Consider the following 21399-nt stretch of genomic DNA (forward strand, 5'->3'; position numbering starts at 1 on the left):
ATATTAGGGTTCTCTCACTTTAGACTGAAAAATTTGCATTGTTTCTTTCCTGATGTTCAGAGAAAGAAACTCATTCTGCACAATGGACTCAAAGAAATCATGGTTTCTCATTGTACTGTCCACTGCTTTTACCTCAGTGACCAGTGTGTGTGATCTCAGCATGCACAGCTAATTCTGCAGCCACCAAATAAATTTTTTGCAAATGTCCACAACAGTATATCACCATGAGAGCAAGATGTGGAGCCTGCTTCTTGAGTTGGCATAATTTTATGACTCACAGTTGATGGAGCTTTGTGGGTGGCCTGGACCCAGCTCTCTGTGTTGCTGTGTGGAGGAGTCAGAGACAGAATCTGACCTCATTATTTCAACAGTAAATAAAATAATCTGTGGACTTTAGGGAACCCTTTTTATGTCAGAAGGTAAGAGCAGAGGATCTGTTCCTTTTCTGGGAGGTGCTTTTCAGTCGAAGTTCAGGCCTTCATGGAGCCTGGAGGATGGCAAACTCCTCTGCCGTCCTGGTACTAAGCTCTCCTTTCTTCCTGCCACCCTGACTCTCTTCCATGATCAGTTCCTGTCTATCTCTGCACTTGAATCCTCCTCTTCCTCCTCTGATTACCCTTCTCATCCCATCTCCAGCCTCTCCCCTGCTGACTTCCTCTCCCCTTTCCCAGGGTACTTGGCTCTTCCTGCCCCGCTCCCCATCTCCTCAATGGCTGATGTCCTCAACATCGAGTGGAGAGGGACAGCTACTATTTGATATCCTTGTTGCCACATAACTGCATTTCCATGTTGTGAGGAAGCCTGCCAAAGTCCTGTTCCTCCCATAGCAAATTGAGAGCTATCACCAGCTGGTAACAGCTTGCAGACACAACTTGCTGACTCAGAAATATTCTCGACAGAAGCAAGAAAGCTCAGATTATCAATCCTTGCTATCATGAAGGCTTTAAATCAAATACATTCCAGCATCTGGTTAATGATCAAAGCAAATCCTTTAAAAAAACCCAAAGCACACACATAAAAAAACAACCAAAAAACATTATTTCCTGATAGGCTTAATAACCTGGAATTAAGGAGACCGTTTATATCAAGTTAAGAGACAGACTTGTGACCACCAGTGAAGCGTGAATCAAAGATTGTTCTTAAATTCACAGTGACTGCTCTACAAAGGATCCCACCAAGCCAGACACAGCATGCCAGCATTCACTGTACAATCCTCAGCAAGCAGAAGGTCCCTGAGTTCATCATTCTCTGGTTTAGCAGAGAGGAAGAGACCAACGCTCAGGGTTTGTGAATAACTTCCTAGTCTGCTGCTGGCTTTTTTTCACTCATTCATGATGACACATAAGAAGCTTGGGCTGTTTCTGACTGGTTCTCCAGAAGGAAACTGAGCAGCGGTTAAACTGGGATTATTCAGATAGCAGAAGGAAAAATAATTTTGGGCATCACATGGCTATCTTACAATTTTATTTAGGAACCTTGCCACAGACTGCTGCTCTGTTTTGCTAGGTAGATACAAGCAGATATATATATATATTGCAGACTTTGCCATCTAAGAGGATACATCTGAGGTAGATCTTCAGCAAATGATAGCAGGTCTGTCACTAGTGTCTAGAAGAAATTCTTGATTAAACCCAGTAGAAAATATCCCTGAATAAGTGTCAATATTTCTTCCAAGCAAAAATAATCCTGCCAAAATTTCCCTGATGATCCTGATTAATGCAGAGGTCAGGTTATTGTCTGTCTTTGGAATAAAGCACATTCATCAGAGTTCAAATATCCAAAGGAAAAAAAGATCCTAGGAAGGGACAATTGTAGTGAGTGGCTGCTCAGTTTTGCCCTTCAGGAGCTGGCAGTGTGACCATTATCTGCTCATATGCCTCATGCATTTGCTGAATCCCCACTCCTCAGCCTCTTCCAACATCACCTTCCCTCTCCACTCACTCCTGTAGTCTACTCGCCAAGGCCTCAAACTGTCTCCCTTTTCCATGATCCCAGGCCTGTAAGTATTCACATGCAAAGTTTGTTTTCCTTTTGGAAATTCTGTTGTTTTCCAACTTTCAGATTGTTTTCAAATTACTTCCCCACTCCAATTAAAAGTGCCATGACAGAGGCAGACTTTAGCAAGATGCTTTGCTCCCTTCATGTCTGTCCTACTTGGATCTGAAAGGATGTTGGCTGAATATTGGATATCCTCAGAAATCCTCCAATTACAGTGAAAGCTGCCAATCTGCAGACCCTTGTACAGACCCAGTGCATTCTCACTGTTCACACACAATATGATTTTTTGCGCTGTGAATCAGGTTCACAGCTACTTACAATTGCCAGCTCTTTGTTCTTTGTTAATACTGTTCTTCCTTTCCTTCCCTATGAAGCAGTGGGAACCACAAGTAGCCTGGAACAAGTGGCTGGTCAACAGTGAGGAAAATCTGAGAGAGATTGATTCCCAGCTCTGGCAAGCAGTAAAGAGAGAGGGAGAATAGGAGAAAAAAGAAGCTGTGTCACATGATTCTCATGTTCAAATGACTCGAGGTAGGATAGTGTTGCTCTCTGTTAATGAAACAGCGTGTAGTTTCAAGGAAATGAGAAACCAGTAAATTTTAGAGCATTTTAAAATATTGGCCTTAAATGGAAAGGGATTTTACTTTACCTACTGCAGAGTTCCTGGTCTGTTATGGTATTGTCAAAAACACAGATGAATTGCTGATGCTTTCATAGAATCATCAAGGTTGAAAGAGACCTTTAAGATCATCAGCCCAGCACCACCGCTGTAACCCCTGATCCGTTAAACCACACCACCCAGCACCAGATCCGGACATGTCTTAAACACCTCCAGGGATGGTGTTGCCACCAACAATCAGACTGATTATACTTTAGTCATAAATGGTAAAATGGCCTTTGCTTTTAAAAAAAAAAATTGCTCCTTCTCCCAGGTTCACCAGCATCTTGTGTTAGGTATCTGCTGCAAGATACCAAAGAAATGAAGGGCTATTGGCCACATGTGCAAATTTCCCCATGGAAAAGTTTCTCTTAAATGATAGTCTGCCTCTTATCTTGCTTCAGATAACAGAGAAGCATAGTAGAAAATCTGTATTACAACAGAGTCTCAGTCCTGACATTGCTTTATTAAGTCAGACCACTAATGGTTAATGCCTAGACAATGAATCAAAGCAGCTGCCCGCACAAGGTATTGGATGAACTCAAATAATAAATATGTAAAAACCATGGATTTTTTCTGAATCATTAGGGGAAAATAAATAGCTAATATTGCCAGGTAGCTCATTTATAAGGAATAGTTTGACTACCTCTACATCTGGGTTTCCTGGCTTTTTTTCAGGGTAAGAAAGGTAGCTGGCTTGTCTTGAAAGAGTGTTTTAATGCAGAGTTCCTTATTAATATTATGTTTCTTTAAGGTGTTTTGTGTTAATACTTCAAACATGCACAGCTGGCAGTATGAGCATGGCCTAGTTTTTTAATGCAAAATATCATGTTTCCAAGTATTTTCTAAAAGCCTGAATTACCACAGTTTGTGTTGGGAAAAAAAGAAAGGAGGGGGGAATGAAATAAACAAAAACACCTGCCATCCTCAATTGTTGGTGTGGAACAGGCATGTCTTGCAAAAGCACTTAAACTGAGAGGGTTTTTTCCAAAGTTAATGAGTAAGAGTTGCAACAAATATCAACAGCCGGAACTAGCAAGACCTCAAATGCCTAGAGACTGGGGGAAACAAAATGGAGAGCAAATACATTGGTCTAAAATCTTCACATCATTTAAAGATATTTGAAATGGGTGCTTTAAACATAGTACAAAGTTATAGAATAGAAATAGACATATATTTTTGTTTGCCAGGTTTAGTCTGAGAAAACAATGGTATGCTTGGAGAAAAGTAGCCACTAGAAAAGTGTATGGAACAAGCCCTCACTAGAGAAGTAAATCACAAATAGCCTACAAAAGGAAAATAAAGATAATGAAAGTCAGAAGAATTTACAAAGTTTTGATGAGATGGTAGTCCCAGAATCTGGGAAGGTCTGGGACATTTTGCCCGGTGAATTACCAAGTATATATCTCAGTGCTTATGGCTAAAAATGGTGCAGTATTGTTGTGCTTTGAGGAAGAATGTGTTATTTTTTGAGGGGTAATCACAGAGTTTGGTAGGTGAATGAAGCCAGGTGCTCCAGTAGCACACGTCAAAGTATAGGACAGCAGTTCAAGGAGAACACATGGATCAGACGTGAGGTACAGAGGGGCCAGGAGGTTCAGGTGTCAACCACAACACAGGAAGAGCTTGGTGGGCACAGGAGAAAGCACTGCGGGGTTCGTCTCGTGAATGCTGCCAGGAGTGAAGTCCGAGCTCAGTGGCAAACAGCAGGGGCCAACTATTTATTCAGGCAGTCTCAAGCAGTTCAAATAGATTGCTGATAGAAAGGCATGAATAAACCACCATTTGGCTCAGTGCCATGAATTTCACTTTGTTGAAGGTTTGACTTGAATAACTCCTCCAAAATAGGCTGCTGGATTTAGACAGTGTTTCCTTGTATATAAGGTACTTTGTTGAAAAGGAATTGAAATGGTAAGGGCAGAATATGCCAGAGATGGACTAAAACCACAAGTTTTGATTTGCATCCAACTTCAGAGTTTTCTAAACTAGACAATGGTCTTCTATAGAAAGAGAAAGTGCTGTTTCTATCTGCCATCTCTCATGAACACAGGTTATTCAAAGTGTGATGTGAACACCAACAATTCAGTTAATGCGTTGCTTAAGAAACCAGCTGTCACTTACTGGTGACAATTTTTTAATCTGAGTTTGGAGTAAGAAAATGTAATCTATTTGCCTATTGACACATACTCATGAGTCATCAGAGTTTTATATGAACTCTTGCTCTACAGCAGCAGAAGTTTTGCCATTGGTTTCACTAGGTCAGAATTTTATCCTGTAAAACCAAAAATCATGGATAGTAAATGTTGCTGACCTAGAGCATTTCACATCTTGGTTTCTTGACCTTCTTCTGGTTGTGACTTTATTTCTAACTGTTCCCACTTCTTTACCGGTAAAAAAGGATAACTGGTTTTATCTTGGTTATTTTTCTCATTCTGCATCCACAATAAACATTCTGTCCCCTCAGACTGTTAAAAAATCCAAGCTATCATTTTTTTCTTCCAGTTATGGAAGATGGTGGGGTTTTTTTCCTCCAATTACATGTGATTTTATAGCATGTTGTCTGAAAGAATAGTGGTAAGAAATCTGTGGAGGAAGAAGCAGGTAGTATTTCTGTGGGAGACTTGTCACTAAGGTCACCACTACATGTAATTTTACCTGTAATGCATTTTGCCCTGCGTGCATGGCAAGGAACAGAGGAATGCAAAAATCAAGCATTTTTTCAGGCTCCACTAATGATAAACCTCATCTTTGTGCAGTTGTTCATGCCCTAACATTTTTGTGACTTGAGTAAATGATATTTATCCTAACACCCGAAAGTATTTCTTGAGAACTTTTGTGCTCAAGTCTTGGAATGAATTTTCCAGTTCTGTTTACTTTTCAAGATGCCCTTACACAAAATCTGAATATTTTAGTACATTTTTTTTCCTAAAATTGTGTGAGCTGAGAAAGGTTCTGCAGAGAAAGTTCCTTCCATTTAGACAAGGCTTTAATTATAAAGCTCATGACGATGGATCCTGTGGATTCTGAGGTGATGTGAGCTGCCAGTGTAATCCTCTCCATTACTCTGTACACACAAAAATAATTGCCTCGATTTTGTCTCTGTGCAAATGCAACCCATGCTGACAGAGTAGCCAGACTGTTTGTTTCCAGAAATATCCAGAAAAATACCAGAAATAGCTGGTAACCTTCCCTAAAATAATTACTGTAGGATTAAATAGCTTTAAAACCTCAAGTTTGAAATTAACAGCAGTTTACAATGTTCTTCACTTGTAGAATTTTTTAATCTTTTTTACTTTTGTCCTTTTGCATAAAGCCCACAGACTTTCTGGGAACTACTGACCTACAGCCTTGAGGAGCAAATTCTGTTTTTCTGGTTCATGCCATAAAAAAATAGGCAGAGTTTGAGGGTATAATTTTTGAAAGCAATTTTATTTGCTATGGGCAACTGCAGGCAAAATATTTGGAGGTAATCTGCCTTCATAATTTCTTGTATCTACTGAGATAGCTTCTGATTTTCATGGGTCTTAACTTTTAGCCTAGAAATACCGAAGAGTGTTTTGTCTTTTCAAAGGACAGAAAGAGTTAAAAGAGGGAAAGTCTTCCACAGAATCAGTAGAACCACAGCAAACTCTGACCTGTAGTGCCAATGCTGGATACTGTTTGTCTATTGTCATTTTTATTGAAGGACTTCCATTAAAGCTATGAGGTGTTAGCTTTGCTAGGAGTGTCACAATAACAAAATAAAATAAACAAAAAATGAGGATTCTTGGGTTTCATTTCTGTTGAAGCATGTTTTCAATGTATTATTTGATTTCTAAACCATATCCAAAGAGACAAAGTACCAGAACAATAAAACATTCTTCCTTGCTTGCAGAACAACTCGCCTCTCGTGGCAAAACGTTGGATGCAGTTGAAGCCTATCCTCAGCATGTAGTGGGGATCTGTGGAGAAGAAAAGACTCAAAATAGAAACATGTCTGAGCAGACAAACACTACTAAGGCAGGGAAAGTTGGTAAGGAGGAGAAACCAAAACATCGGTCCTGATCCTACTTCTCCTCAAGTCAGTAGGAAGACTTGTGAACTTCACTACATAGAAGTGAATTTCTATGTTCAAAAATATTGCTCAAGGCAGAGAAACTGTGAAAGTCCTCTAAACACAGTAAAAATGAAAGGAAGTGAAAAGAGAACCTCCTGAATCCTACTATTCTTTTTTCCACTCTTCAGTTTCATCTGGCTGACATTTAGTACTTTTTATTATTAGCAGAGACTCTGCTGTAGCTCTCACAGTTTTAGGTCATGAGTAGGCATAATGCAGAACATACACATTTGTCACTGGACCATTGCTGTAGAAATTCAATTAAAAATATGACATTTGATCAGAGTCAGCAGTAGAAATGCACTGACATTCCACAGTATTCTGTCTGCAGAATACTGTCCCAGACACAGTAGAGACCACAACGGCTCCAGTGCAACCCTACCTGCAGCATCAGCTGCCATCTAGGAGAGAATGATTTAAATAAATAAGACTCATATCTAGTGCTAAGCAAAGACTGTCCTGCACACTTTCTACTCTAAGATCACAGTAAATAGCATCTGGAGAAGCTCAACTCAGGAATAAGCACTGTAAAAACGAAAAAGTCAGACCACAGGTCCAGCTGGGTAAGTACCTCAGCTCCAACGCTGACTATTAGCAGTTGTTTGGACTAGAGGGTAAACCCTTATACACTTATAAACTGCAGTTTAAACTTTTCAGCTTCCAGGGGTTGCCTTTCTGTTTCAGTGTACTGTGCACTGGAGTGACTGGTGCACCACATACCCCTTACTATACTGTATATGTGAGAGAACTGGGAGATTCCCAAAACTCCTGCAGTTTGGCTTTGGGGTTTTCTTCTTTGGTTGGGTTTTTTTGAGAAACAGAAACAAGGAGGGGAGGAACAATAAATCTAAATGACTTGAGACATGAATAGGAAGTTTACTGTTTACATGGATAGGAAGCCTGACTGAAACTCAGGAAGTGGCTAATCATTCCAGAATTCTTTGAGAAGCTGTAGAAAACTGGAGCACTGACAGCAGCAGGAATCTAGACGAATGGTACAAGGTTCAATGAAAATGTCTCTAACATCCTTACGTGTGGGGGTTTTTTTATTCCTCTGTAGATTTTTAAACTACTTTGGAAGAACAGGATACTCTCCTGTGTATACTTTTGTGTTTGGCTGCTTGATCTGAAAGTCTGAAAAAAATACTGAGTATATCTTCACAATTGGTGCTGAAGACCCCCAAAGGGTTCGTATAATTAAAGACTGTATGATCTGAGGTTTGTTTCTTGAAACCATCTGATGTCTAAGCCAATGAGACAAGACTATGCACGAAGGACCTCACAGAAGCTGGTCAGATCCAGACACATTTTTAACATAATATTGTCAGCATGTGTTGCTCTCTCAAAGTAAAATGTTATATTAAAGTTACTGGATTACAATGATGTTTCTGGTTAGAAGAAGTCTTCTAAATACTATATGCAGAAAAAAGATCAGACATGAATTTTTTAATAATGTTTTCGATCAAAAGCCAGTTATATCAACTGATTCTGCTCCACAAATGAACAAAGAGGCTTAGTTTTCCTTCCAATCTAGAACAAGATTTTAGCCCTGCAAGCTATAGCACGATTGTCCATGCATGGTTACTCCTTGACCTGCCGTCAAACATAAAATCAAACACCTGTGGCAGATACTTAAGACTATGTGTGTGCCCCTGTTGATCCATCTGCAATATATTACATCCTAATTTATTACTATGGGTGGTTTTCAAAGGGGATTCATTAGACAGACAAAGTCCACTGCACTGTTAAAAAATTGTTTTTCTTCCCACCATTCTAATTTTCCCTTCTTCTCAGGTTTCTGTTTCCTTTTATGCCATGCCAGGGATATTAAGTGCTTGCGAGACACTATTTCATCCAAAACCAGTCAGTCTGTTCTGGGCAATTAATGTGGGTGGCAAGCAATATCTGACCCAAATTTTGTGGGTTGGATAAACCATAAGAAGTGGTTAATTATCTTCTACAAACCTTATCTGTTTAATGAGGGGTGGAATTTCTCATTTATAAAGAATAAATCCATGAGTTCTGGCATTGTCCTGAAAGAAACCAAGGAATAACTGTTTCTTAAAGGAACAAGATTTTTCACATTGCTGTCTGTGTGGTCATGAATTGGTGTAGAAGGCAATGTGATGGATCTGGTAAGAGTTGCTAATACAGATTAATGTGTACTAGGGACACAATCAGGGGAAGATATGTCTTGCTAAGATACAATTCCTGATCCAGGTTTTCCTTTGGGTTTATTTTCAACTCCTTTGGAAACAACAGGTTAAGAAACAGCTACAGCTTTCCATGATAGCAGTTTTTAGCTTTGTGGGTTTATTGATTCATGTAATATATAAGACTTCATAAAGAAAGTAAGGAGAATTACATCTGCTTCTGCTAAGTCTCTCCTCTGCTCAAAGTAAAGCCATCTCACCTGGGCCACCCTGTTTGACATATAAAACTATAGAGGTGCTTCTACCTGGGCTGGAATTGCTGAAAATTTTCTTCCTAAATAATATCTGAGTCACATGTTCAATACTCACTGTTATAGTATAATATGCGGAACACTTCTGCTCTTCTCTAAGGAAACCCACAAATGCTGCTTCTTCATACCACAGATTGGCAGTTTATGGAGAAATCCAACGCCTAAATCATCAAGCTGAGGGTACTTGGGTTTGTTGTGACTTGGTTTTGAAATACTTTCTTTTATCTTTCCTTCTGCCACCCTGGACACTGCTACACCAAAAAAAATTTCTGTCATTTAAAATACAATCACAAAGCTCAGGATACTTACCCCCAAGTTGTCACTTGAGGTTTTGAAGATGAATATTTTTTGACATTCTTAAGAAGTTGCAGCTTCTATCTGGAGAAGCCCCTCTGAGGATAAAGGCCAATGATATCAAAAATGAGGTTGTCTGGCTTATTATAAGGCTGTTTGGTTTAGATCAAGCCCTTTGGTGAAAGTGGAGCTGCCTCATCTGGGAAAGGAAATTACTTAAAAGTGATGTAAGAGTTCTGAAAGGGAGTCAGACAGTGGGAGATGCATATAACTGCTTTGTCTTGTGCTGCATTTAATTGGGCTCACTAACTTGTCAGATGGTGAAAGGAAAACCAGCATTTCATAGCAGCTTTTATTTGCTAGAGATGAGGAAATAAAGAGGCTGTTTGCAATGATGCAAACAGAGGAATTTTCACTTTACCATGACAGCCATCACTTTCGCCGACAGCAGAGCTTCCTTGACTCAGACATGTGTTAGGAAAACCAGGACAAACACCAATGAGCTGTGAGTCCCCACCCTGCTCATGACACAGGGAACATCTCTCTCCTGCCCCTGTCTGGGAGGAGGCTCATTTCTGAATCAAATGCCCCAACACCTAAGCGATGACTGATGCAAAAATTCCTCCAGATGCAAAAATTTTTGAGTTTCTTGGGTTAAGAAAGACACTCCCTAAATGGCTCCCCCTTACACTCCTCCTGCAGCCAGATGTGTGCTCCCACGTAACTGCAGGGCGATGTGTCCATCGGGGAGCCCTGCTGAGGATAGCCAGTGCAATTTTCTGGCCGATGTGTGTCTTGAACACAACCTTCATCAACTGAGAGTGCCAGGGAGCCCTGGGAGCAGGGTACTGCCTGTACCTACCGGAAGCCAACACAGTTCCCTGCTGTTGCTGAGGCCTGGGGCTACCTGCTGCCCCACAGTGCCTCACTGCTTGGCCCAGCTCCAGTGCCTCCAGCACCTATGACTAAATTGCTCGGTGAGTTTGAATCATAGAAGATGTACCTGAAGCTTGGATATAGTTTAAGAAAGGTCTCTTGCTTTCATCTTCAAAATTTATGGTATGTCTTGATAACCCCATAACATAAAGATGGAAGTCGTCTAAGGTTTCCAGACAAATACCTTTTTCCAGAATAATTTTTACTTCAGAAGATGACATTTGGAGCCTGGCTCAGTGGCCTGAATATAGGCACCAGGTACCATTTTAGTGAATTCATATCTTTTTCCCAACCAGTTGCTGTCCTATAAAGATGCAAGTTTCCCATAATTTTTTGTTACATCTGCCTTTTGCAGATATCTGCCTTGATATCCCAAGCACCTTGGATGACACTGTATGTATCTTTAGCCAACTGAATTCCTCCATTATGGATTCAAAACTGTCTAAGCAAACATCTGTTTGGAAGTAAAAATATTCTGGAATGATTCGTCCTCTTCCTTGGAGGCACCATATACATGAAGATGCAGTAAGTTACAGGTGATTACAGGCAGTTCAGGAGACAAAGAAGTGATCAGTGAAACTGGAGACTAGAAAATGAAATGGATATATTTTCTGTTTCAGCTCCAGCCATGGCTTAGTTCAGCAACCACCCCATCTGCCTAGCAATCATATCTTCCATCAACTGGAGAATTACTTGCATTTTTGTACCATTAGAGTGCCGAACCACCCAGCAGCCACTGCAGTCCAACTGTGCGAGTTATGCAAAGATCACACAGTGATGGATAGCCTCTACCTCAGCTTTTTTACTATCCATAGTGGGACAGAGATGAACAAAGCGAGGAAGGCTTACAAGCAGAAATATTTAGGTACCTCAGTCCCATTGAAATCAGTAGGGAACTTGGTTCAGTACTTTAGTGACATGGATATCCTGGGTTTTATTATAGATCTCACTCTCAGCCATGACCTGTAGATGTATGACAAGCATCTGAATTTTAACTATGCTTAACCAATCTGGACCATCTATGTGATGTAGTTGAATTTGGCTTGGAACCAAAGCCAATGATGTTGATGTCCATCCATCAAATTTACAGGGCCTGCTGGACAGTAAGGATGTTGTCTCTCTAATGCCTGTCTGTCCTTGTCAGACATCAATGCAATGTAAAAAAGTAGTAAGGATGTGAATGGATAAAAAAAAATGTAGGAAACTTAAGTGCTAATAGATATCCTACTGTAATTAGGAATAAATGATACCTTCTTTCTCAAGAGAGATGCTTTCTGTAAGTAGCTGGGGAAACTCTAGTGATGTACTCCAGGCATCTCCTGCTCCAGCTGCTCTCTTGTCTTTCTGCTAGATGCATTTTATGGAGAATATGATGTTACACACTTTACATTATTGACATAACCTAAAGGCAATATATGATTTTTTTAAACTCTGAACCACTTGCCAGAGAGGGATCTACAGGCCTCACAGGGCTGGCACAGTCTCCTTAATTAATACCCCTGTTCACCCTGGGCCCAATTGCTCATTTGTCCCTGTCTCTTCCCAGCACAATCAGGGGACCACCACATGGGACATTTGTCACAAGGCATCTGAAGCTCATCCCCATATTTTCTGGATATGTTAATAAGAAATCAAGCATTAAGGATTTCTTTGCGAGCTCCTGGGAAGCTTTCTCATCCCTGTTGCACACTGAGAGTGCCACTTACCAGCAGCATCAATTCACTGGCAGGGGCACATGTGGGTAGTTCCTTGTGTTCTTCACTGTTACCCACAGGCAGAAAGTTAATTGTGCTCTCTATGATTTCTATGTGCTCTGAGGAGCAGTTATATGTCACATGAGCCCCTCTGGCAGAAGAGCCCACACCAAGTATTCTCTGAATGCTGCAAAGAAACCATAAAATTCTGCTGCAGGAAATCCCATGCTCCTTTGGCTTGAATGCTTAGCAGCTATTCAGGGTTTTTCTGTGTCATGTTTCTTTTGGGAGGACAAGCTGATAGAGTCATGCAGAGCCTTTGTGCAATCTGATTTATTTGCCAGAAGTGCGAGCCAGGTCTCCTTGCTCCACAAAATAAATAAAAAATAAAAGTAAGCAGGAAGTGGTTTTCTTGCTGAGAAATCCAAATGTGCCAGAAGCTTTTTGCCTGATTTTTTCCAAATTCGGTATTTTGCATCTCTGGCCTTTTTCTGGCCTTGTCTCTTGCCCCCAGAGTCATGGTTGGTCCAACAGAAATCCTTTCATCCCATGTAGCTTAGCTGCTCTCAGGCACTGCTCTAATGATCAGTACCTTTGGCAGGGACTTCAGTTGTCCCAGTTAACTCTGCTCCAAGGAACATTTTGTGTTCCTTCCATTAAATCCCAGAGCTTTTTCCAGAAGATACACTTTTGTCACTACAGGAGTGATTGAAGGGTAGTCTTATGGTATATGTTAGAAAGGAATCAAATTTGATCATTACAGTTTCTTTAGGTCCTGTAATACATAAATTCATCCCTCAGGTTATAGTTTGATGGGAGCTTTAAAATCTTCCAGAAAACCAGTGAAATCAAGGAAGCAAATTCAGTTTCCAGGAGATTAGCTCAAGCTTCAATGGCTTTTTTTTATTTTTTTTTCTAAACTAAAAATATTCCCCTGCATTGTGAACCCCCGTCAGTCTGGGCTTGTCTGTAAGTATTCAGAATCATCACTGGCCACATAGGCCATCCTATGATGCTTAAGAATGGTTGCATGGCTTCCATAGGTCATTCTTTTCTCTCTCAGTGCTCCTGACCATTCACTATTTCTTTCACCTGTGTTTCTGGTGTTGCAGGACATGTACACAATCAGACAAAAATTTACATTGAAAGAGATCTTAGGGGCTCCATCCTCTGACTGACTGACTGACTGTGCTAAGAGCATGGCCAGCTCACTCAACTTCCTCAGGGCCCTGTTCAGCTCAGTTTTCAACATCTGCAAAGAAGGATACAGGGTCTTACAGGAAAGCTATGGCTGAGCCATTCTCTGCATCCCTTTATTTAAGATAAGCAGTTCCCTTTCCCAGCAACACAACCATTGTGCCCACCCCATTGTGGCTGTACCTGTGGGTGAGACTGCACCATCACCCTGTTGAGAGTTCCTGTCTCCCTTGGGTGAGCAGTCCTAACCAATGCTCACTGTAGTTCTTGAAATCCACACCTCTACTGCTGCACTAGCACACACTCGGTAAAGGGGGGTTGAATCTGTCTCTTCTGCCTATGCAAACTCAGAAGTCTGAATCTGAAATCTCTCTATTTCCCATTTGAGGAAATCAAAACAGACCCCAATTGTCCTGTGGAATCCTCAGCCATTCACATAAGTGTCCTGGTCCCAGCTGGATCAGAATTCGTTTTTTCATAGCCACTGGTGCAATGCTGTGTTTTGGATTCAGCAGGAGGATAATGTTGATAACACACTGATGTTTTGGTTGTTGCTAGGTAGCACTTACCCTGAGTCAAGCACTTTTCAGTGTCTCATGCTCTGCCTTTGAGGAAGTGCACAAGAAGATGGGAGGGAGCACGGCTGGGACTGCTGACCTGAACTGGCCAAAAGGATATTCCATGGAACATAGTGCCTGATATATGAACTGAGGCCAAGAGGGGCTGATCACTGGTGGAGGACAGTGGTGAACACTTGTACTGTGCATCACTTGTTTCTTTCTCCTTTTCCTTACAGTATTATTAGTAATATTATCATTATCATTATTACTCTTATATTTCAATTCTTACACTGTTCTTAGCTCATGGGTTTCACCTTTTTTTCTGATTTCCTCATCCCAGCAGGGTGAGGCAGAGGGGAGTGAGTGAGTGAGTGCTGTGTGGTACATAGTTGCTGGCTGGGGTTAAATAGCAGCAGTGGGGAACATAATCTTCTTGCAGATGCACAGCCTTGATCACGGTTTAATAAGGCCAAGTGCCAGGTCCTGCACTTGATTTACAACAAACCTATGCAGCTCTACAGTCCTGGGGAGGACTGGTTCAAGAGCTGTTTGGCAGAAGTGACCTGGGAGGTGCTGGTTGACAGTAGCTGGACATGAGCCAGAGTGTACCTGGGTGGACAAGAAGGCCAATGGCATCTTGGCCTGTATCAAGAATAGTGTGGCCAGCAGGAGCAGGGCAGTCATTGTCTCCCTTTACTTGGTACTGGTGAGGCTGCACCTGGAGTACTGTGTTCAGTTCTGGGCCCCTCACTTCAAAAAGGACTTTGAGGTGTTGGAGCAAGTCCAGTGAAGGGCAACAAGTCTCACAAAAGGACTAGAAAGCTTATCTTATGAGGAACAGCTGAAGGAGCTACCCTTGTTCCGTCTAGAGAGGAGAAGGCTCAGGGGGGACCCCATCAGTCTCCACAACTGCCTGAAAGGAGAGTGTAGTGAGGTGGGGGCCAGTCTCTTCTGCTGTGCCTGAAGTGAGAAGACAAGAGGATATGGCTTTAAACTGAGATAGGGCAGAGGCAGATTAGATTTTAGAAAAGCTGTTTTCAGGGTGGCCAGGCACTGGAGCAGGTTGCCCAAGGAGGTGTGGAATTACACTGTGGAGATGTTTAAGAGGCATCTGGAGCTGGGTGATTTGGTTTAGTGGTTTAGAGGTTACAGTGGCAGTGCTGGGTGGACAGTTGGATTGGGTGGTCTTGAAGATCTCTTCCAGCCTTGACTTTCTATGATTCTGTGTCCTGCTCTGGGTAGTCTGCACAGACCTGTCCCTCAGACAGCTGGAGAGCAGCAGCAGCAGCCTCAGAGACGGTGAGACACTTGAAAACCAGGTACAAATGTTATTAACATGAGCTGAAGACCCCCACCAATAACTCTGAATTTGAGCCACAACACCATAAATGCAGAATATACAGCAGTAACGAGCCAGATGCAGTGAACAAGCCAAGGCCTCTCCAGGAGGCTGCGTCCCTGAGGCAGTTAAGGTGAACCACTTGGGCTGGCCAGTGTGTGGGAAAGAACCACTTTTTGGAGGTTTAGTTGCTGGTGCTGGTTAGAGCTGCAGCTGCAGCCTGACAGCCTTATTCCTCTGTAAAGCAGCTGGTAAGCTGTGCTCCTGCAGCTGTCACCAAGCTGAGGGCATCTCCTCACATGGGTGGCGTTTCTGGGCTATGTGTTGCAGAATCAGGGCGAGAAGCACAGCCTGTGCCAACGGAATGTGGAAGTCAGAGGAAGGGATGCAATTTGCAAGTCTCAGGTGGAAGATATGGTCAGGTGGAGACAATTCCTCTGTCTCAGAAAAGTTTGTGAGATTTTTCACACTTTTTCTCATCCTGTGTCATAATGCAAAGACATTCTGACTATTTCTTTGTTACAAAGGGACAAGCAAAATAGAAGTTTGTGACAATCCTTGTGCTTTGTTTAACTGCCTTTGGGATACACTGTTTTTATCTGACTGTTCTTTTTTCTAATTAACTTCCACTATAAGTTTTGCAAAAATAATTTGAAGCTGGAAACTGGGCTTAAAATTTGATCGTGGAAAAAAAAACAGATTGGATTTTTAATAAATAAAAAATGCAAGTAATTAAAGAAACTTAATGGCCTCCTCCCCAAGAGGTTTTAAATTGACAATTTGTAAAATTTTAGTGCAAAAATGTTTTATATAAGAGGCTCCAAGCAGATTTCACACCCTTTTATTTTACCTTAGTCCCATTAGGACCTCCCCATGATGCAGAAAAGATTGTGCCTATTTTCCTGCAGATGTTAAAACACCTATGGAGGTCCTTTAGAAAAGGGAAATGAACTATCTATGCTTTGTGAGCTGGAAAATATAACTGATAATAAATAATAGAGAATTGCCTCTTAGAAAACACAAATGCCATAAAAAGACCTGTTCCTCTTAAGGACAAAAAATTATTTCCTGCTTCAGAATTAGAGGAACTCAAATAAAACGCAAGCAAAATATAAATGTTTGCAACACTTTCTGCCGCTCTAAATGTACTTATTTTAAAATCAAAAGCTAGACAAGGTGTTTTTGAGATACCACACACAAAAATACCTCAACAGTCCAGGATTTAGTGAAAGCAAAAAACCTCATTTTTTTCTCATCTCAAATTTAATTAGATAGACAATTTATTTAACAGAGAACTGCACATGTATACATTCAGTAGACTTAACACCACTTCTGGACAGCTTATGTGCTCAGAGAACTCCAGCTCCAGCATGTGGTGAAAAACTCATCCCTTTTGCACTGTAGATCCTTCTGCTACCACAGAAAATAAAGAATGTATTCTGGGTGCTGGGGCAGAGCTGGCAAAATTCTGAGTACTCACAACCAGGGCAAGACCTTTGAAGGAATTCAACTACCTGGAGCTCTTACTGGGAGAATCTGGCCATAATTACAACCAAAACATGCTGGGTAAGTCCAGATTCTCAGAAATTTATTGAACTTCCTAAATGCAGTTGAAGTGTATTGGCAGGCAGATGTAAAGGAGCAAAGCTCAGCTCCTGTAAGGCTTTGCTTGCTCCTGGTTGCGCTGGAGAACCACAGTGCTGGCTGCCAGCCTGTCTGCTCTTGTCTCGTGATCACCAGGCAAAGTGTGAGGCTGCAGGGAGTCTCTCTGTCTTGGCCAGTGAACCACCTGAAGAGAGCCCGGGTATTCCAGTCACTTGTGATCATTTGTCCATTCCCTGGGAAATTGTTTTGGAAAACTTAGTCATGATCCTAAAAGTTGAGGTATGCTGAAAATCCTGGCCACAGGGAAGAAGAAAGCCTATGTTTCTATTCACCACTTGTTTTGAAAGGACTCAGTCCAAAACTCAGAGAAAACTAGAGTGATTCCCATTGACTTAGCAGGCTTTGAATGAAACCCAAAGTGCTTAATACTAAACTCCTCAGAAGCATGAGCTAGTGAAGCTGGTGAAGCGTTCTCAGGCAACAGGCTCCTTTTTGCACAGCTACCCATGTCTAACTGTCTCTTTTCTTTTTCAGTCCTTCCTCTCTTCCTCTACATCCTGAATGGCTCAGGCAGGGGACAGTCAAACCATTTCTTTCCGGATCCTTGCAGATCGATCTGTTCCTTTCCTGCTCCACTTTCCACATTGGGAGATTCCCAGACTGAGATTTAAACCCTCTTCTGGAGAGCCTTTCTGAGAGACATGATACTGTTTTTTGGCACGACCCTTCTCTGATACTCTTTTCCAGACCCATCCTGTCCCCATAGCAACGCTGGGTAACAACTGAGATGCATTACATTATTTTTTCCATTCTTCTGGCACTTGATTATGAAGGTAGCTGCCAGCAGGTAAATTTAAAATGTATGAAAGTCAGGCCTTCACACAGCTGGTAGCCAGCCTGCATAGTTTGCTACCACAGGAGGCCACAGAATTGAAGAAATAAAGTCTGAAAAGGATTGAAATTGGAGTTGCTTGTGGGAACCTCATCCCACTTTTCACATGGGGTTTGGTGGGCAGAGGAAGAGATCCAAAGATTTCAGCTCTCACTCTGCAAAGGACTCAGATGTGGTGTTGTTATGTGCTTCCTAACTAGAATTTTGTTCAAAATGATTCTTAGCTTCAAAGAGTGGATTTGTGCAAACTGTCCCCATCAGGTGAGGGGGATATCTGTCTCAAGCCTTTGAATGGGGCACAATTTTAAATACAAAAAGCTGGTGGCAGTGCCAGTTGTGTATGTTCCTTATTTCTTTTAAGGAGTGCCTGGAAATCCAAAGAGGCAGTATTCCCTCTCATCTTGGTGATCTCTAAGTGCTGGTCTCTGTGATGCTCCAGGCACTGGACTTTCAAAGTTCCTGTTCTGAACAAAGGGGGACTAGCTGATGCCAAGGAAAATATTCATTTGATCCCTCTTGCCATTTCAAAGCTTCATGAAGAGGTTTTTTATTCCTATTCATTCAAGTCCCTTAATACAGGGATATGATCATTTGAGCAGAGTGGTTTACTGCCAGCAGAGAAAACAACATGGGCATGAACATTCAGCCTGAAACAGATGTCTGTGCAGGGGAAACCCTCCTTTCAGCTCCTCCCTGTAGCAATGGTGTCTTCTCGTTGTTGAGCAAAACCGCAAAAAGGAGGTCGGATCATTTTTACATATATATTCCTTGGAAATCTCTTTTTCTTCCCAGGCACCTATTTATGCCTGACGCTATTAATAATTTTCAAAATTTCAGGAAGCTCTTAAAATCAACCAGGACTGCAAAGAAACTTTCCCTGGGAATGTTTTACTGCCTTCTCAGAAGTGGCTGACCTTGCACTTACTGCAAGTGATAATTTGGTATAAGGTTTCTTTTCTCAGCTTGAAATACAATAGGAGCTCCTCCCACTCCCACAGAAATACATGTACCAGCACTTAACAGACCATCCTCAAAGACCTGGATTCCCTCACCCACCACATGTTCTCTGCCTCCTTCCTCCTGTTTCCACCCGCATCTGGTCAGACAGTCTTGCTGTGAGAAATGATGGTGCCATATATAAGAATATTATCACATCACCACTTACTACTCTGTCTATCAATCCCTTTTTATGTGACTTATCTTTTTCCCCGTCTCTCTTTCTGTATATTTCTACTGTATCAGAAAATCCTTGAAAATAACCAGAACTCCCTGCAACACTCCCAAACATATTTTAAAATAAAATAAATTTTCTCAAGAAATGTTTCTTGATTAACAGTCTTGGATTTTTCCTGTCACAGGCTGTCATGAAAAACCCATTGTTTCACTGAGAGCTGTTCCCTTCACGGATTCACAGAACCACAGAATAACGAGGTTGGAAGAGACCTCCAAGATCTTCAAGTCCAACCCATGTCCTAATACCTCAACTAGACTATGGCACCAAGTGCCATGTCCAGTCTTTTTTTAAACACATCCAGAGATGGTGACTCTACCACCTCCCTGGGTAGACCATTCCAGTACTTTATTCTTCTTTCCATGAAAAACTTTTTCCTAATATCCAACCTATACCTTCCTTGATGTAGCTTGAGACAGTGTCCTCTCGTTCTGTCAGTTGCTGCCTGATGGAAGAGACAAACCCCCACCTGTCAGCAATCTCCTTTCAGGAAGTTGTAGAGAGCAATAAGGTCACCTCTGAGTCTCCTTTTCTCCAGCCTAAACAACTCCAGCTCCCTCAATTGTTCCTCATAGGGCTTGTGTCCCAAGCCCCTCACCAACCTTGTTGCTTTCCTCTGGACACACTCAAGCATCTCAACGTCCTTCCTAAACTGAGGGGCCCAGAACTGGACACTGTACTCAAGATGTGGCCTTACCAGTGCCGAGTACAGGGAAAGAATGACCTCCCTGCTCCTGCTGGCCACACAATTCCTAATACAGGCCAGGATGCCACTGGCCTTCTTGGCCACCAAGGCACACTGCTGGCTCATATTCAGTCGGCTGTCAACCAGCACCCCCAGGTCCCTTTCTGCCTGGGCACTGTCCAGCCACACTGTCCCCAGCTTGTAACATTGTTGGGGATTTTTGTGGCCAAAATGCAGAACTCTATTACTGCAGGCCTGGGCCCTAGGGTATATCACCGTGTCCCACAGCCATAGGGAGGAGGAGGAGAGAAGATCCAACAGGCAGGAATTGTGCAGCAAGATTGATCTATTTAATTATTTTACAAACTCTTTTATAGACTTTTTTCTTCATAGTCTAATTGGATAAGGATCAGCCACCCTTTGGGGGTGATTGGCTAAAATCCTAAAACATCCATTGTCAAAATATTTTTCTACTGTACCGTAAACAAGACTTTTCAAGGTTGCAAGTGGCTTGGTTGTTTACATTCCCTGCTACCTCTTCTGTGAGAGAGAAAAGTCTCTCATGCACTTAGAAAATAGCAAGAAAATCCTTGCTAGCAGCATTTTTATATCAACAGAACTGAGCATTTAGACTTACTAAACTTCATCCTGTTGGACTCTGCCCATGGCACTTTCCTGGTGCTACAGACCAGTTCTAGTCAGCATTTGCTACCAGTTGTAGCATGGAGACGCAAAACACAAATACTAACCCCTTCCAGAGGAGCAAGCAACTCTGACGTGGATGATGATGGATTGATAGAAGCTAGTTCTGCTTTCAGGGCTGTCTCTGTCAGTCTCAGACCTCAGAGGGATTTTTTGACAAGGTGGTAAGCCTGTGGGTGGGAAGTAGGCTGACTGACTGTGCAAGTCAGTGCATGTCTGCATCACAGTTACTTTGCAATCACAACATGGCAGAGACTTTCTTTTCAACCTCTCCATGCTCATGAGGTCAGGCCCAAATTCATTGCACCTACTGTAAATTGTTAGTTCCTGTCCTTAAATGATGACCTTCACCATCCTTCAGTTCCTGGTGAGGTGGCACAACTGGGAAATTAAGAACTCACTCAGGGTGACTTAGACTGCAACAACACTTGTGTTTCATGGCCAGGTGAGGACCCTAAAATGGGTGAATTTACGCAGGTGTTTCAGCGAGGTATTTACAGATAGGAGGAGGAACACAGGTCTTGGGCACTATAATATCTCCCTGCCTGTCAAGGTGGATGTGAAATTAAATATATTAGAGGATTTAAAAGATTCAGCCATCGCTTTGTTAGGGGTCTTACAAGTCATTTTAGACATGATCTGTATGTACCATGACAGAGGAAAGCTAATCAATATATACATAAGGTATAATACTTTATTATTTATCAGAACTACCATAATTGGTCCTCTCCTGTAATACCTATCATTATATCTAAATTTTAAAAGAAGTTACTTTTTCATAGCCGAAATAGAGGTACTGAAATTCTGCAGAGAAACATCTATTCAGTAGAAGATTCTGTCACATTAATGACCTACATTTTGAAATTAGTAATGATTTTTGCAGAGTTGCGTAGCCCACCAGGAACATTTCTATAAAGGCTATCTCATAAGAAAACAGTATGTGTCACATTTAGAGATGTTTCCTCATGAAAATTTAAGTTAGAGATAGATTTTTCCTTTGAGACAGAGCTAGAGTTGGACACAGATTATTTATCTAGACTACAAAACT

At 41.7% G+C, this 21399-nt stretch overlaps 2 long non-coding RNA genes across 2 annotated transcripts in view; both read right to left on the bottom strand.

Moving 5' to 3' along the window:
• Window positions 1-6004: 6004 nt before the first annotated feature.
• Window positions 6005-21399, bottom strand: part of LOC121668386 — a 31287-nt gene continuing 15892 nt past the window's right edge. The window contains exon 3 of the long non-coding RNA XR_006017355.1: window positions 6005-6597. This is a non-coding gene — a long non-coding RNA (uncharacterized LOC121668386). The remainder of the gene's footprint in view (window positions 6598-21399) is intronic.
• LOC121668387 lies at window positions 12317-20137 on the bottom strand. Its single transcript, XR_006017356.1, has 3 exons — window positions 19591-20137; window positions 18626-18628; window positions 12317-12327 (listed from the first exon to the last, which is right to left on the bottom strand). It is a non-coding gene; the product is annotated as an uncharacterized LOC121668387 (long non-coding RNA).

The sequence above is a fragment of the Corvus kubaryi genome, unplaced genomic scaffold (assembly GCF_017639235.1).
Source record: "Corvus kubaryi isolate FWS band 111438036 unplaced genomic scaffold, C.kubaryi_AGA036_p1.0 37385, whole genome shotgun sequence".
Lineage (NCBI taxonomy): Eukaryota > Metazoa > Chordata > Aves > Passeriformes > Corvidae > Corvus > Corvus kubaryi.